This window comes from Garra rufa, chromosome 20 (assembly GCF_049309525.1).
Source record: "Garra rufa chromosome 20, GarRuf1.0, whole genome shotgun sequence".
Classification (NCBI taxonomy): Eukaryota; Metazoa; Chordata; class Actinopteri; order Cypriniformes; family Cyprinidae; genus Garra; species Garra rufa.
Window position 1 is genome coordinate 34,567,683 of NC_133380.1, and position 14,163 is coordinate 34,581,845.

General features: G+C 34.6%; 1 long non-coding RNA gene across 1 annotated transcript; it reads left to right on the forward strand.

Annotated features, from left to right (window-relative positions):
• The first annotated feature begins 2,128 nt into the window (after positions 1–2,128).
• LOC141293240 (uncharacterized) lies at positions 2,129–3,970 on the forward strand. The gene is made up of 3 exons (XR_012340688.1): positions 2,129–2,296; positions 2,575–2,664; positions 3,459–3,970. It is a non-coding gene; the product is annotated as an uncharacterized lncRNA (long non-coding RNA).
• The last annotated feature ends 10,193 nt before the right edge of the window (positions 3,971–14,163 follow it).

Consider the following 14,163-nt stretch of genomic DNA (forward strand, 5'->3'; position numbering starts at 1 on the left):
CTCCTCTGAATCATTCAGATGTTCATTGGCAAACTTCAGACAGGCCTGTACATGTGCTTTCTTGAGCAGGGGGACCTTGCAGGCGCTGCAGGATTGTAGTCCTTCACGGCGTAGTGTGTTACCAGTTGTCCCATGTATTTCTGGGCTGATTCCTCACCGTTCTCATGATCATTGAAACTCCATGAGGTGAAATCTTGCATGGAGCCCCAGACCGAGGGAGATTAACAGTTATTTTGTGTTTCTTCCTTTAATGCATTAGCGAATAATCGCACCAACTGTTGTCACCTCCTCACCAAGCTGATTGGCGATGGTCTTGTAGCCCATTCTAGCCTTGTGTAGGTCTACAATCTTGTCCCTGACATCCTTGGACAGCTCTTTCAATCTGAGTGATTGATTGCTTCTGTGGACAGGTGTCTTTTACACAGGCAACAAGATGAGATTGTGCTCCTAATCTCAGCTCCTTACCTGTATAAAAGACACCTGGGAGCCAGAAATCTTGCTGATTTATATGGGATCAAATACTTGTTTCACTCATTAAAATGCAAATCAATGTATAACTTTTTTGAAATGCGTTTTTCTGTATTTTGTTTTGTTGTTATTCTGTCTCTCACTGTTAAAATAAACCTACCATTAAAATGATAGACTTTTAATTTCTTTGTCAGTGGGCAAACACAAAATCAGCAGGGGATCAAGCAATTTTTTCCCTCACTGTATAAAGCTGAACACCACTGCTGAGAGTTCCTGAGAGTTTTCAGTGTGTGAGATTGTTGGTATGCTGGAGCATGAACTTTTGAAGCTCCGCCCTCTTCTGAAAAGGGGGCGGGGATCACCAGCTCATTTGCATTTAAAGGGACAAAAACGGTGCGTTTTGGCTCATACCCTAAAAGTAGCAATTTTAACAAGCTATAAAAAAATTATCTGAAGGGTATTTTGAGCTAAAACGTCACAAACACACTTAGGGGACATCAGAGACCTATTTTGTAAAAAGGGGCATAATAGGTCACCTTTAAGGTTGAAACACTGATGTCACATGGACTATTTTAACAATGTTCTTAATACCTTTCTGGGCCTTGAACGTGTCAGTTGAGTTGCTGTCTATGCAGGGTCAAAAAGCATTTGGATTTCATCAATAATACCTTAATTTTTGTTCTGAAAATGAACGATACACTGTAACCGATTTTTGTAATTTGAACAGTATTTTACTGTAATATCTACAGTAAGATACTGTAAAATGTATATACAGTATTTTACTGTAAACTGCAAAGGATTGTGGGAAAATATATGATCACTACTGTAATTCTCCACTACTGTAAATCCGTTTACAGTAGTGAACTTGCCCGCGAAAAATTGACCAATGGCAAGGGAGATTTTTTTTTCTCCTGTTGAGAGGAAGTGGCGGTAAAAAGGACAAAAGAGAAATGTTGCATCAATAACTCGACAAAAAGGTTAGTATATTATTTCTGTTTTATGAAAAACTGAACAATTTTAATTTGTTTTCACTTGTTAACAGCAAACTAACAATATTCATCGTGTTTTTCCTGTCGGTAGCCTTTTTTTTCTGACTGACGGCCGGGGCGCCGCCATAACGGTGAAAACATGGACTGGTGAGTAAATTAAGGTGACCTATATTAGTCGAAATAAACTTTATTTAAACTGAGAAACACGTTTGTATATTGTGCTGCCCTTTAATGCAAGTTAGTTCGTCTGACGAGCCCTTACTCAAGCTTAACAGCAAACTGAGGTGAAATACTGAGGTAAAGTGCGTTAAGCAACACCACTGTTTCTGTGGAGATTTTAAACTGTATTTTCAAGCCCTTCTTTTGCTTGTCATTTTCAAGTTTCTGGTCTGGATGTCGTCTGTAACGTCGGAGCGCGGAGGTGTAACGTTATTTTGGATCTTCTTCTGTGAATGACTGCCATAGTATCGACGATAATGAACTGGTAAGCTAATAATGTCAGTAAGCCGAAGTTGACAAGCTTAACGTTAGTCACAGAGCAGCATAATATCTTTTAAACGCTGCCTCTTTATAGCTGGCAAGGTAATTCTCTTCAAATGATGTTTAAGTAAGAAATGTGTGTATGAATGTCGTATGTAACTTTATAGACGGTCCCTTCAGTGACAGACGTGACATAAACAGCGCGCTAACATGAAACACTGAGGTAAAACTGAACACCGCGGTTAACTGCATCTTTTGTGTTTTATTTTCAAGTTTGTGGTCTTGTGGTCATGTCGTCTGCATCGGAGGTGTATTAGAGTCTTTTCTGGTGATTGCCGTCGTCGCGGTGCAAACAACAGGTGAGCTTCCCCTTTCATCAATTTAACTAAGTTAATGTTAACGTTACTAAATTAGCCAAATTAGCCACAGGCTGCTGTTCTCCACTGACTTGCAGAACAGGTTAACCTTTTAAAGAGAGTAACGGGCTAGCAATATATTAATATAACAAGTTTTGCTAATAAATATTATAAATGTTTATTTTATTAAAAATGTAGATTTTATTACTGTACAGTAGTTGTCTTTTCTGATCATAAACTATAGTAACACTAAAAGGGTGTTGTGACACTGTCTGTTACAGGAGATTTCTCCAAGCACTAACTGGATGCTGACCATCAGGGGCAGAATCATCATACAGCCAGCTGTCCATTTTACAGACATGCAGAATCAGGTAACCCAAAACATTTTTGTTTTACATTGCATTTACATTCATGCATTTTTCAGATGCTTTTATCCTAAGCAAGTTATATTGTATTTAAAGTACACATTTGAAAGGTATTTATTTCCGGGGAATGTTTTTTATTACCATGTCTTGTCACATCAAGATTGAGTTTGCATGCACATTAAAATTATTTCTATTAAACCAGCATTTAAACAGCAAAATGCAGCTGCTTCAGGTATCTTTAACTTACTGTAACCTTTAAATTCATAATAGCAATCTTACCGTCTGTCAATTTAGATTATTGTTACTGTAAAGCAACAATTAGAGATTTTTAATCATAGTAGGCTTATTATATGCACAGACTTTCTAGGAAACACACGTTTAGAATGTTTATATGAACAGATTGGTTAGCATTTAGCATGGTCTGTGGCAGACTTTTGAGTGTCAGGGCAACAAAATTCAATAAACAAGAATGTAATATTAAGTGATTTAAATCATGAAGAAAGTATTGTCTTTTTGCTCCATTTAGTAAAAACGGTTCTTAACAAAGCCATGTTGTGCATCTCTGCACACAGCAGTGTTTCATTACTGAATGAATTTACCTTTTTTAAACACCTAGAATCAGTGACTTACTGACCCATTCATAAAATTCTTTATAAAAAATTTCAAGAAAAAGTTTCTTCAGTTTTTTTTCTTACTACTGCGTTCGTATGTAGTATATCATTTTTTTTTTTAAATGCATACAGCACCAAGTTTGACAGTTGAGGCAAATTCTTTAAACACTGTTTTTCTTGTGCTTGCAGGTTTGTTCAGACAGTCAACCTTTGTGGCAGCAAATGCATTGACAGTCACAGATCAGATGGACTTCTGGAAAGAGGGTGCAAACAACAAGCATCAGCCTGAATCCCATTCTGCCGTTTCTCATCAGAGAGCTTGTCAACTTTGACTCAAAACTACTAAAATTTAACACAACACAAACACATTTTTACTGTATGATTTTATTTTATTTACACTACCAGACAAAGCTTTTGAACAGTAAGATTTTAAATGTTTTTAAAGAAGGTCTCTTCTGCTCACTAAGCCTGCATTCATTTGATCCAAAGTACAGCAAACACAGTACACTTTTGAACCATTTTTATTATTTAAAATAACTGTTTTCTTTTTGAATATATTTTAAAATGTAATTTATTGCTGTGATCAAACCTTAATTTTTAGCATCATTACTGCAGTCACATGATCCTTCAGAAATCATTCTAATAATTTGATTTTCTGCTCAAAAACTATTATTATGATGTTGCTGAAATTATTATAATGCTAAAATACTTTTTTTTTTTTTCAGGTTTCTTTGATGAATAGAAAGTTCAGATAAACAGCATTTATCTGAAACAGAAATAGTTTGTAACATTATGAATGTCTTTATTATCACTTTTGATCAATTTAAATCATCCTTGCTAAATAATATCTTTCTATTCATCAAAGAATCCTGAAAAATCTAAAAATTAAATAATGTTTATCAGCATACTAGAATGATTTCTGAAGGATCATGTGATACTGAAGACGAGTAATGATGCTGAAAATTCAGCTTTGATCAAAGGAATAAATTAAATTTGGATCAAATTAATGCAGGCTTGGTAAGCAGAAGAGAATTCTTTAAAAAAATCTTAGTGTTCAAAAACTTATGACTGGTAGTGTACTTACTTATTTTTGCTTTTCAGTATGTGTATGTTTGCCATGATACAAAGTCTCTGTACTTTTAAAAAGAAAATGTTCAACAATTAAAAAGAATATTATCAGAACTAATGCTTATGAGTTATTGTGATTTTTATGGGGTTGGGGTGGTAAAAATCTTGAATTACAGTGCTGTAGGTTAATTGGATTGTTTTTACAGGTAAAAAATGTTTAAAATAAATGAAAATAAACTCTATAGTACTGATACTGTAATTGAAAATACAGTAAAAATACTGTAATTGAAGATACAGTAAAAACACTGTAAATTAAATTACAGTAAAAATAATGTAAATGAAATTACAGTAAAAATACTGTAAATGAAATTACAGTAAAAATACTGTAAATGAAATTACAGTAAAGACCTTTTAGTACTGTAAATGCACTTACAGTATTAATACTGTAAACATTTTTACAGTAACTTACTGGCATCCAGCTGCCAGTAAGTTACTGTAAAATTTACAGCAAACTTTTTACAGTGTAGTCTTACTGGTTTGCAACGACATGAGGGTGAGTAATTAATAAAAGAATTTTCCTTTTTGAGTGAACTACCCCTGTAATATAACTAACTCTAAAACTGCTCGTATGACAAACCCACCTGCTTTGTCATACAGGCCAAACCCACATTCCGTAGCATTCCTTCATCTGTGCTAATTACATTAATGACTGCACAGATATATGCAAAACAACACATGCACATGTCTACTACATTTTAGTTGCTTAAATGCACACAAAAATAAGCGCACAAAAATATGCACACTTGCATCAAATCACCAACTCGAATGGAAAACTAATGACCTCCGGATGTTTTGCAGATTGCAAAAAAGTACAACCTACTCAACACACTGTTCTTTCGTCTCTCACAGCCTCATTTCCAGTCACATCAAATTAAATATACCACTAAAGCATATTGAAAAGTGAAGAATGACATTGGAACATTAGTGTTGGTTCACAATGCCTCAGCAAACACCAGCAAGGTTGACACACAGACCCAACAAAACACATCAACTGCTGAATGTGGTGTTTGTTGAGCAGTGATAAACTACAGACTGGGTTAAAGGTGAGACGGGAACAAAGCTACGCCGAGGGCACTACATCTGATGTCTGTGGATGACACTATTTTTGGAGCTATTAGCTCTGCCAGAGGCTGTCGTGGTGTAAGCAGGGGGTGTGGGGTAAAGTCACTTACCAGAATAGAAGCTTGAAAAACACATTTATAACGTGTTTGTTCTGGATTTAAAGTAAACAAGATGACCAAAGTCACTCGGATGCCAGCGTATTCCCGAAGCGTACTGGCATGTGTTGGCCTCGCCTGTGTGTGACAGTGCATAACAGTGGTTTTGATTTCTCAAATGTGTTCAGAATTACCACAGCTAGCGCAAAAACAGCATTTTAAAGACATCTTAGCCTGAAGTGCTGCTCGGTTGCTATTCTTTTCCAGGAAAACATGCTAGTTACTCTAGCACGGAACCTGATTGAAAGCAGGTGTGACATCTAGATCCAGCTGAGCACCTCGAGAAACACTGAGGCACATGGGCGAGGCTGAGAGATTGTAAACAGTTAAAAAGTTAATTTTCATATTTTCTTGTTTTCCACGCAAGCCATTTCTGGGAATCATCAAAGCCAGACGAAAGCATGACTATATTAGTACTCTGAGCTTCGTGAACAATCTGCCATTAATACAGAGGCTGAATGAGTTCAAGAGTTGTTAGCACTTCACCTAGACAAAAAACTGTGTTTGAGTATAGCTAACTAATAGTAGTGATGCTATTAACTACTTTAAAGCGATAGTTCGCCCATAAATGTCATCATTTACTCACCCTAAAGTTGTTAAATTTTCTAGATTGCTAACAAGTAGTTTCTGTCAGCATTTACTCATTCTCAAGTTGTTCCAAACCTGTAAGAGTTTCTTTCTTCTGTTAAACACAAAAGATATTTTGAAGAATGTGGGTAAACAAATTGTTTTTGGTCCCCATTGATTAGTATTCTTCAAAAACATCTTTTATGTTCATCAGAAGAAAGACGAAAGTCATACAGGTTTGGAACAAATTGTGCGTGAGTAAATGATGACAGAATTGAATTTTTCTGGGTGATTTATCTCTTTAACTTTAATTTCTGGCCGTAATTCAACTAGAAGTGTAGATTTTCTAGTCATTTTAACTTTTCTAGATTGCTAACAAGTAGCTTCTGTCATCATTTACTGATTTTCAAGTTGTTCCAAACCTGTATGAGTTTCTTTCCTCTGTTGAACACAAAATATATTTTAAAGAATGTGAGTAAACAAACAGTTTTTTGTCCCCATTGACTAGTATTCTTCAAAAACATTCTTCAAAAATATTTTTTATTTTCAGCAGAAGAAAGAAAGAAAGTCATACAGGTTTGGAACAAATTGTGCGTGAGTAAATGATGACAGAATTGAATTTTTCTGGGTGATTTATCTCTTTAACTGCAATTTCTGGCCGTAATTCAACTAGAAGTGTAGATTTTCTAGTCATTTTAACATTTCTCATTCTGAAGTTGTTCCAAACCTTTAAGAGTTTCTTTCTTCTGTTAAACACAAAAGATATTTTGAAGAACGTGGGTAAACAAATTGTTTTTGGTCCCCATTGATTAGTATTCTTCAAAAACATCTTTTATGTTCATCAGAAGAAAGAAGAAAGTCATACAGATTTGGAACAAATTGTGCATGAGTAAATGATGACAGACTTGAATTTTTCTGGGTGATTTATCTCTTTAACTGGTATTTCTGACCATAATTCTTTTTTAGTAATTTTAACTTTTCTAGATTGCTAACAAGTAGCTTCTGTCAGCATTTACTCATTTTCAAGTTGTTCCAAATCTGTAAAAGTTTCTTTTTTCTGTTGAACACGAAAGATATTTTGAAGAATGTGAGTAAACAACAAGTTACTGGTCACCACTGACTAGTATTATTTTCCATACTGTGGAAGTCAATGGGTACCAGCAACTGTTCACCATGTCAGATGTAGAAATTAGAGTGTTTTTTGTAGTTTTGCTATGTTTAGAGAAACTTTTACGAAATGTATGTGGTTTACATATTCAAGTACCAATTTTTGGTAATTGGGTCAATGACATGATTCCTACATTTTCTGTCAGATTGTGTTTTTTTTATTTAAAAACATCAGAAGGTATCTTGTTTCAACTATGAAAAAAAGTACACCGTTTTTCAAGTTCTAGTCCACTGTCTGGTTTGTTTGTCCGACAAAACCGATTCTGCGTTATGATTGGTCAGATCGCCTGTTAATCAAACTCCCAGCGAAGGGTCAGTTGAGCAGCCAAGATTGGGCAATGTTCAGAAATAACTGGGGCTAAAGAAATGCCTTTAGTTAATTCCATGTGCTGCACTTTTCACACGTCTCTTTAAATACATTTGTAATGATATATTGTCTTTGTGTCATTTGGAGCGACCACTCATCATGTGGTGTGACCAATAATATCAATACCTGTATTAAATTTAAAATAATATATCTAATTTCTGTGGTTGATATATGAATTACTGCTAAAGTATGCTTAGGTTTTTAACATTTGTATCAGTTTTATGCAAGTTACAGGAAAAATAAATCTGCTAACTACATTTATGAAGGCAACTTTGAAATTGTAGAACAAAAATACAAGATCATTATGTACAAAAACTCAAAAGAAATGCAAATACTTTGTTTCTAAACATTTCAATTATTAAGAACATTTAAAAATGTTAAGCATGTTAAGGAAATTAATTAATTTTAATATAACCCTAGGTTAATGTATTTAAAAAAGCTATTACCCCCTTAATAAAAATTACCCCATCATTTACTCACCTTCAAGCCATCATAGGTATATATTACTTTCTTCATATATAAAAGTTATATTAAAAATGTTGTGGATCTTCCAAGCTTTATAATGCCATTGAATAAGTGTTGAGATTTTGAAGTCCAATAAAGTGCATCCATCCATCATAAAAAGTGCTCCACACGGCTCCAGAGGGTTAATAAAAGGCCTTCTGAAGCGAAACAATGCTTGGTGTAAGAAAAATATCCTTATTTAAAGATTTATAAACCGTAATCTCTAGCTTCCACTAACTGTTGTATGCACAAATGTGTACACAGTGTAGAGAACAAGATAAACACCAGTCATGAATCAGAAGTACAAAACGTCGATTTGTACAGAAAAAAGTTGGAGGATTTCGGCTGTAAGATAGAGAGTACGGTTTATAAAGTTTTAAATATGGATATTTTTCTTACACAAACGCATTGATTCACTTTAAGAGGCCTTTATTAACCCCCTGGAGCCATGTGGAGTACTTTTTATGATGGATAGATGAACTTTATTGGACTTCTATTGGACTATTTAATTTTTTTTGAAAGCTTAGAAGAGCCAGGACATTTTTTAGTAATACTGATTGTATTCGTCTGAAAGATAAAAGTCATATACACTTGGAATGGCTTGAGGGTGAGTAAATCATGGGGTAATTTTCATTTTTTGGGTGAACTATCCTCTTACTTGGAAGCAGCAGGAAACATTGAGAAAAACATGTCATATTTCTGTTTTAGCCGTGACATAAGGGAAAGAGAGCAGGAATGAGGCCGACAGAGCGAGCCAGGAAGTGGCAGCATGTGTCTGTGAGCGTGTTCGGAGCGGTCAGAGGGGTTCGGGTGCGAGGTTACAGGGATCTCTGTCGTACTGGCTTACTCTGGTTCACTCCGCATTTGCTTGGCTGTGCTCCAAGGTGAAAGATGGAGACGACCGCTCAGCTCACACCTTGTTTGTCCTTTCGTGGAACGCTTTTGGAGGGGGACTACTTGGCCTGGTCTATATTGCGCTCAATTAGGGTCCTAGACGTCTTGCTTTCCATTCTGGATTTCACGTCAACACTCAGGATTTCATAATATGTCCTCAAGATATTTTTAAACAGCGAGTAGCGACATGGTACTGTAATTATACTCAATTTACTTTGTCAAAGATGGCATTACATAATACAAAAATAACACACCTATTTGATGATATGGCAAAAAACATGGCAAAGTGTTTCAGGCTTTACAGAAGGGTTTCATGTGTTTACAAAGCAAAAAAAAAAAAAAAAAAAAGAATAAATACAAATAAGCAATCAAGCACTGTGAGAAACTTTTAGTATCATTCCATTTTGTTTTGATCACAATAGTGGTTAAAACAAAGTTACCACCGTTTTATTGTCATAACTGTGGTGCATTTTTGTTTTTGAGTTTTTGTTTGCAGTAATATTTTACATTTATGGCATCAAGGAACCACAGTGAGTCTGAAAACACACAGCACACAGTGAGGTTGCACAGACTTATCGACTAGTCGGCTTCAATGCTTTGCCATGCCGCTTTAAGCTTGGCGTCGACTAGTCACTGGTTCTATAGAGGGTGCAACAGGAAAATAAATCTTCAAAGTCAATTTCATGTTAATTACGTTCTAATATAATTGATGATTCGCACACACAGAATCATTCAGTTGCATGGAAATGTATTGTCAGCAGCACTGTTCTGTGATTTCTCAATACAATAGCTTAGAAACTGAAATTTACTTTATATAAATTTAGCTTTACTATTAGTAGAGTATGGATACCAGTTTTCGCTACTGAATAAAAAAATAAAATTGCTATTGCGACTTTTTATCTCACAATTCTGATTTTTTTTCTCCGAATTTTGTCATAAAGTCACAATTGCATGTTATGAAGTCAGAATACTAAGATGAAATCACAATATATAAACTCGCAATTGTGAGAAAAAAGTCAGAATTGTGATTCTGATTTTTTTCTCGCAGTTCTAACTTTTTTCTCTGAATTGGGCGATATAAAGGCGCAGTTGAAAAAAATAACATTAAAGTTGTGAAATAGTGTCATAATTGTAAGAATTACGTAATATAAATTTGCAATTCTGACTTTTTTTTCTCAGAACTGCGTGATATAAACTCACAATTGCGAGTTATAAAGTCAGAATTATGAGATATAGTTAAAATTGTGACATTTTTCTCTGAATTGAAAAAATACACTCACAATTCTGACTTTTTTCTCACAATTGTGAGTTTATAATCTTGCAATTCTGTTTTTTCTCACAATTCAGACTTTTTTTCTATGAATTGGGTGATATAAACTATCAATTGCGATTTAAAAAGTAAGAATTGCATGATATAAATTCACTATTCTGACCTTTTTCCTTAGAATGGCATGATATAAACTTACAGTTGCGCGCTATAAATTCAGAATTATGAGATAAAATCACAATTGTGACTTTTTTCTTGCAATTGCAAGTTTATATCTCGCAATTCTGTTTTTTTTTTCTTTAAATTGGGTAATATAAACTCACAATTGTGAAAAATAACATCAGAATTGTGAGATAACGTCATAATTGTAAGAATTACGTGATAGAAATGTGCAATCCTGACTTTTTTTCTCAGAACTGCGTAATATAAACTCACAATTGCAAAAAATAACATTTGTGAGATAAAAAGAATTGCATGATATAAACTTACAATTGTGCATTATAAAGTCATAATTATTTTCTTCTCGCAATCCTGACTTGTGAATTACAAACTCAATTCAGATTTTTTCCCCTTGCAATTGTTTATATCTCGCAATTCTGACTTTTTTTCTCACAGTTCTGACAGTTCTCTGAATTGGGTGATATAAACGTGCAATTGCAAGTTATAAAGTCAGAATTGCATGACATAAAGGTGCAATTCTAAAAAATAAAGTCAGAATTGTGAGATAAAAACTCGCAATTGCGAGAAAAAAAAAACAGAATTGTGACTTTACATCTCATAATTCTGACTATAACTCACAAATGTGAATTCTGAGGAAAAAAGTCAGAATTGGGAGTTTTTATCTTGCAGTTCTGACTTTATTTTTCCCAACTGTGAATTTATATTACGCAATTTTTTTATGTTATTTTCCGCAATTGTGAGTTTATATCTCAGAATTCTGACTTTTTTCCTCATAATTCCTAATAAATCATAATTGTACAAAATAAAGTCTTTCTCTCGCAATTATGAGTTTATATATCACAATTGTGCCTTTATTTTTCTGAATTGAGAGTTTAGGCTTATTTCTTAGAATTACAAGTTTACATCTCACAATTATGAGTAAAAAAATCAGAATTTTGTATAGCACAACTGTGTGTAACGCAATTGCCAGAAAAAAAAATCGGAATTGTAAGATAAAAAGTCGCAATTACTTTTTTATTTTTTTATTCAGTGGTGGAAACAGGCTTCCGTAGTAGAGAGATGCTGGCAGGTAGAATTAATTTGCACACACAGTTTCTCACTAATGCATTCATGTAATCTTTACTGTGCTACTTAGAACAAGCAGAAACCTGTGATAAATATAACAACCTAAAGCCACGTGTTGTCCTTCGCTATAGCGGTGCAAAAGGTGTTCGAGTCTCAGCTCAAAATTCTGTTCATTAAAGGGGTCGTCGGATGCCTATTTTCCACAAGTTGATATTCTTAAGGGTCTTAATGAGAAGTCTATAACATACTTTGGTTAAAATTTCTCAATGGTAGTGTAAAAAACACTTTTTTTACCTTGTCAAAATCAGCCCTTTTTAGAGCGAGCTATTCTGTTGCAAGTTCCTTTAAATACTAATGAGCTCTGCTCACCCTGCCCCTCTCTGCCGTGGGATGAAGAGCTGTAATGTTTACTTTAGCCACATTTAGCCGCGAAACTTGCTAACTAGCACATTATTAAGAAAGGCCATTTGCAAAGATGTATAAAAACCCCTTATACTCACTTCTGCTGTGGGTGAAGCTGCATCATGAATGATTCACACGAACATAGACGCATATGTAGATCGGGATCGGTGCTTTCCTTTCAAAAACGAAAGTAACATTAATCCTCTGTGTCTTCAGCGGCTCAGATGTCGGGAGTAAATGACGACTGCTATGTTCATTATTACATCCAACAACAGAACACCTCAATCGCTCAATCTGAGACATTCTTGTCTTCCTCTGCACCTGAGTCACACAATGGCAATCGCAGTCAGACTGTTTCAGCTCGGTGAGGGCGGGTCTAAGGTAAGGCGCTCATGTCAATCCACTATCGTGGGAGCGGCCTCTGTCTGTGTGTCGTCACACCCACAAGAAGCTGAGAATTACCTGATTTTAAAAAGGGGATATTACTTTTAAAGATTAAGAAAATACCACTGGGTGGATCTTTATCATTGTAGGGTGGTTGTGTACACAAACTGCCAAGACATATTAATGTTCAAACAACATGTAAAAGTTAGTTTTGCATATAGTGACCCCTTTAATGACCATATTACAATGATTATTCGGTCAACTTTAAATATTTTGACGTCGTTCAATAGTGCTTGGGTTTCTATTCTAGAAGCTTCTAGTTGGCACGGTAAGCAGGACACGGGCATCTTTCTGCAGTGAGCGAGGACGTGTCTGTCCTGTGACCCCGCGGCTGCAGCATCTCTCTGCATTGTGTCAGCTGGGGAAACAGGAGCTTGTGAAAGAGAATCCCAGCAGGAAGCAAAGCACAGCTGTTCTGCAGTGTTACGGCGAACACAGGGTGTTTATCCTACAAACTCGAGTGAGGGCTCTCAGTTTTGATAGCATTTAGTTAAGTATTCTTTATTTCAACACATTTTTCTGTTTATGCTGAAAATCCAGGGTGTCAAATTCCTAGAACAATTAGTACATTCAACAATGTTTAGTCTAACTTAAAATAATGAAAACTAAAACTGAAATACAAGTTACTAAAAATTTTATGGAAATTTATAAAAACAGCAATTAAAATGGAAAATATAGAAATAAAAATGGATTCTAAATAATGATAAAACTATAAGAATATCTCAACAATACTAAAATAACACTATTTAGGGAAAAAATATTTATATTAATTTATATGTGTAAAATGTCATGTGGTGTGGCTGTTTAATATATAATAAATAATATCTATAATAATATTTGTGAATCAATATTCAATTAAATTAGTTTTCCTTTTAAATGTATATTTGAGATTGTTCTGGTAAAATGTATAAGGCATACTTAATGGTAACACCATGTGACATTTTCCAAAAAAAAAATATTACATTTAACCTGGTTGAAAATGATTAATTAAAAATCACTATAACTTCAACTAAAAAAAAAAAAAAAAAAGTAAAATATAAGTAAAATGTCATGCGGTGTGACTCTTTAACATCATAATATTTATAAATCAGAACAATTAGTACATTTAACAATAAAAATAAATAAATACATACAGCATGTAAGACAGAAAAATAATCTTTTACAGTGCAAATTCCAATGAATTACTTTTTGTTTTGTTTTTAAAAGGCAAGAGAAGAAAACAACATGTACGGAAATATAACAAGACTTAGGAAAACATTAATTGCAGCCAAAAGCATGTAATGGAAAATAGCTCGTCAAACTCTGCCTTGCATTGGGAGTAATTTCTTTGAATGAACCAAAACCACATTTTCCTCACTTTTTAGACATCTTTTCCTTATTTTAACCTGCTGAGATGCAGATCAGCCAGCTGGCCAGAGGCTGTCAATTAGTTTGAAGTACAGAAGAAGCTCAGATGAACGGCAGCTTTAGGATTGCTGACTTGGAGAAAATGACCTCTGCACCTGGATGTGTTTATGATGACTTACTGAAGGAGGTCAGAGGTCGTGACCTCCCCCTCAAACCTAACTGTAGATAACAGGCAGTCAGTATAAAGCAGCTCTCTTGCTCAAATAAGGGATGTTAAAGGGCTGCTTTGATTTTATTTTTATTATCAATAAACTTATATTTGCTTGTTAAACCCTGTATTTGACT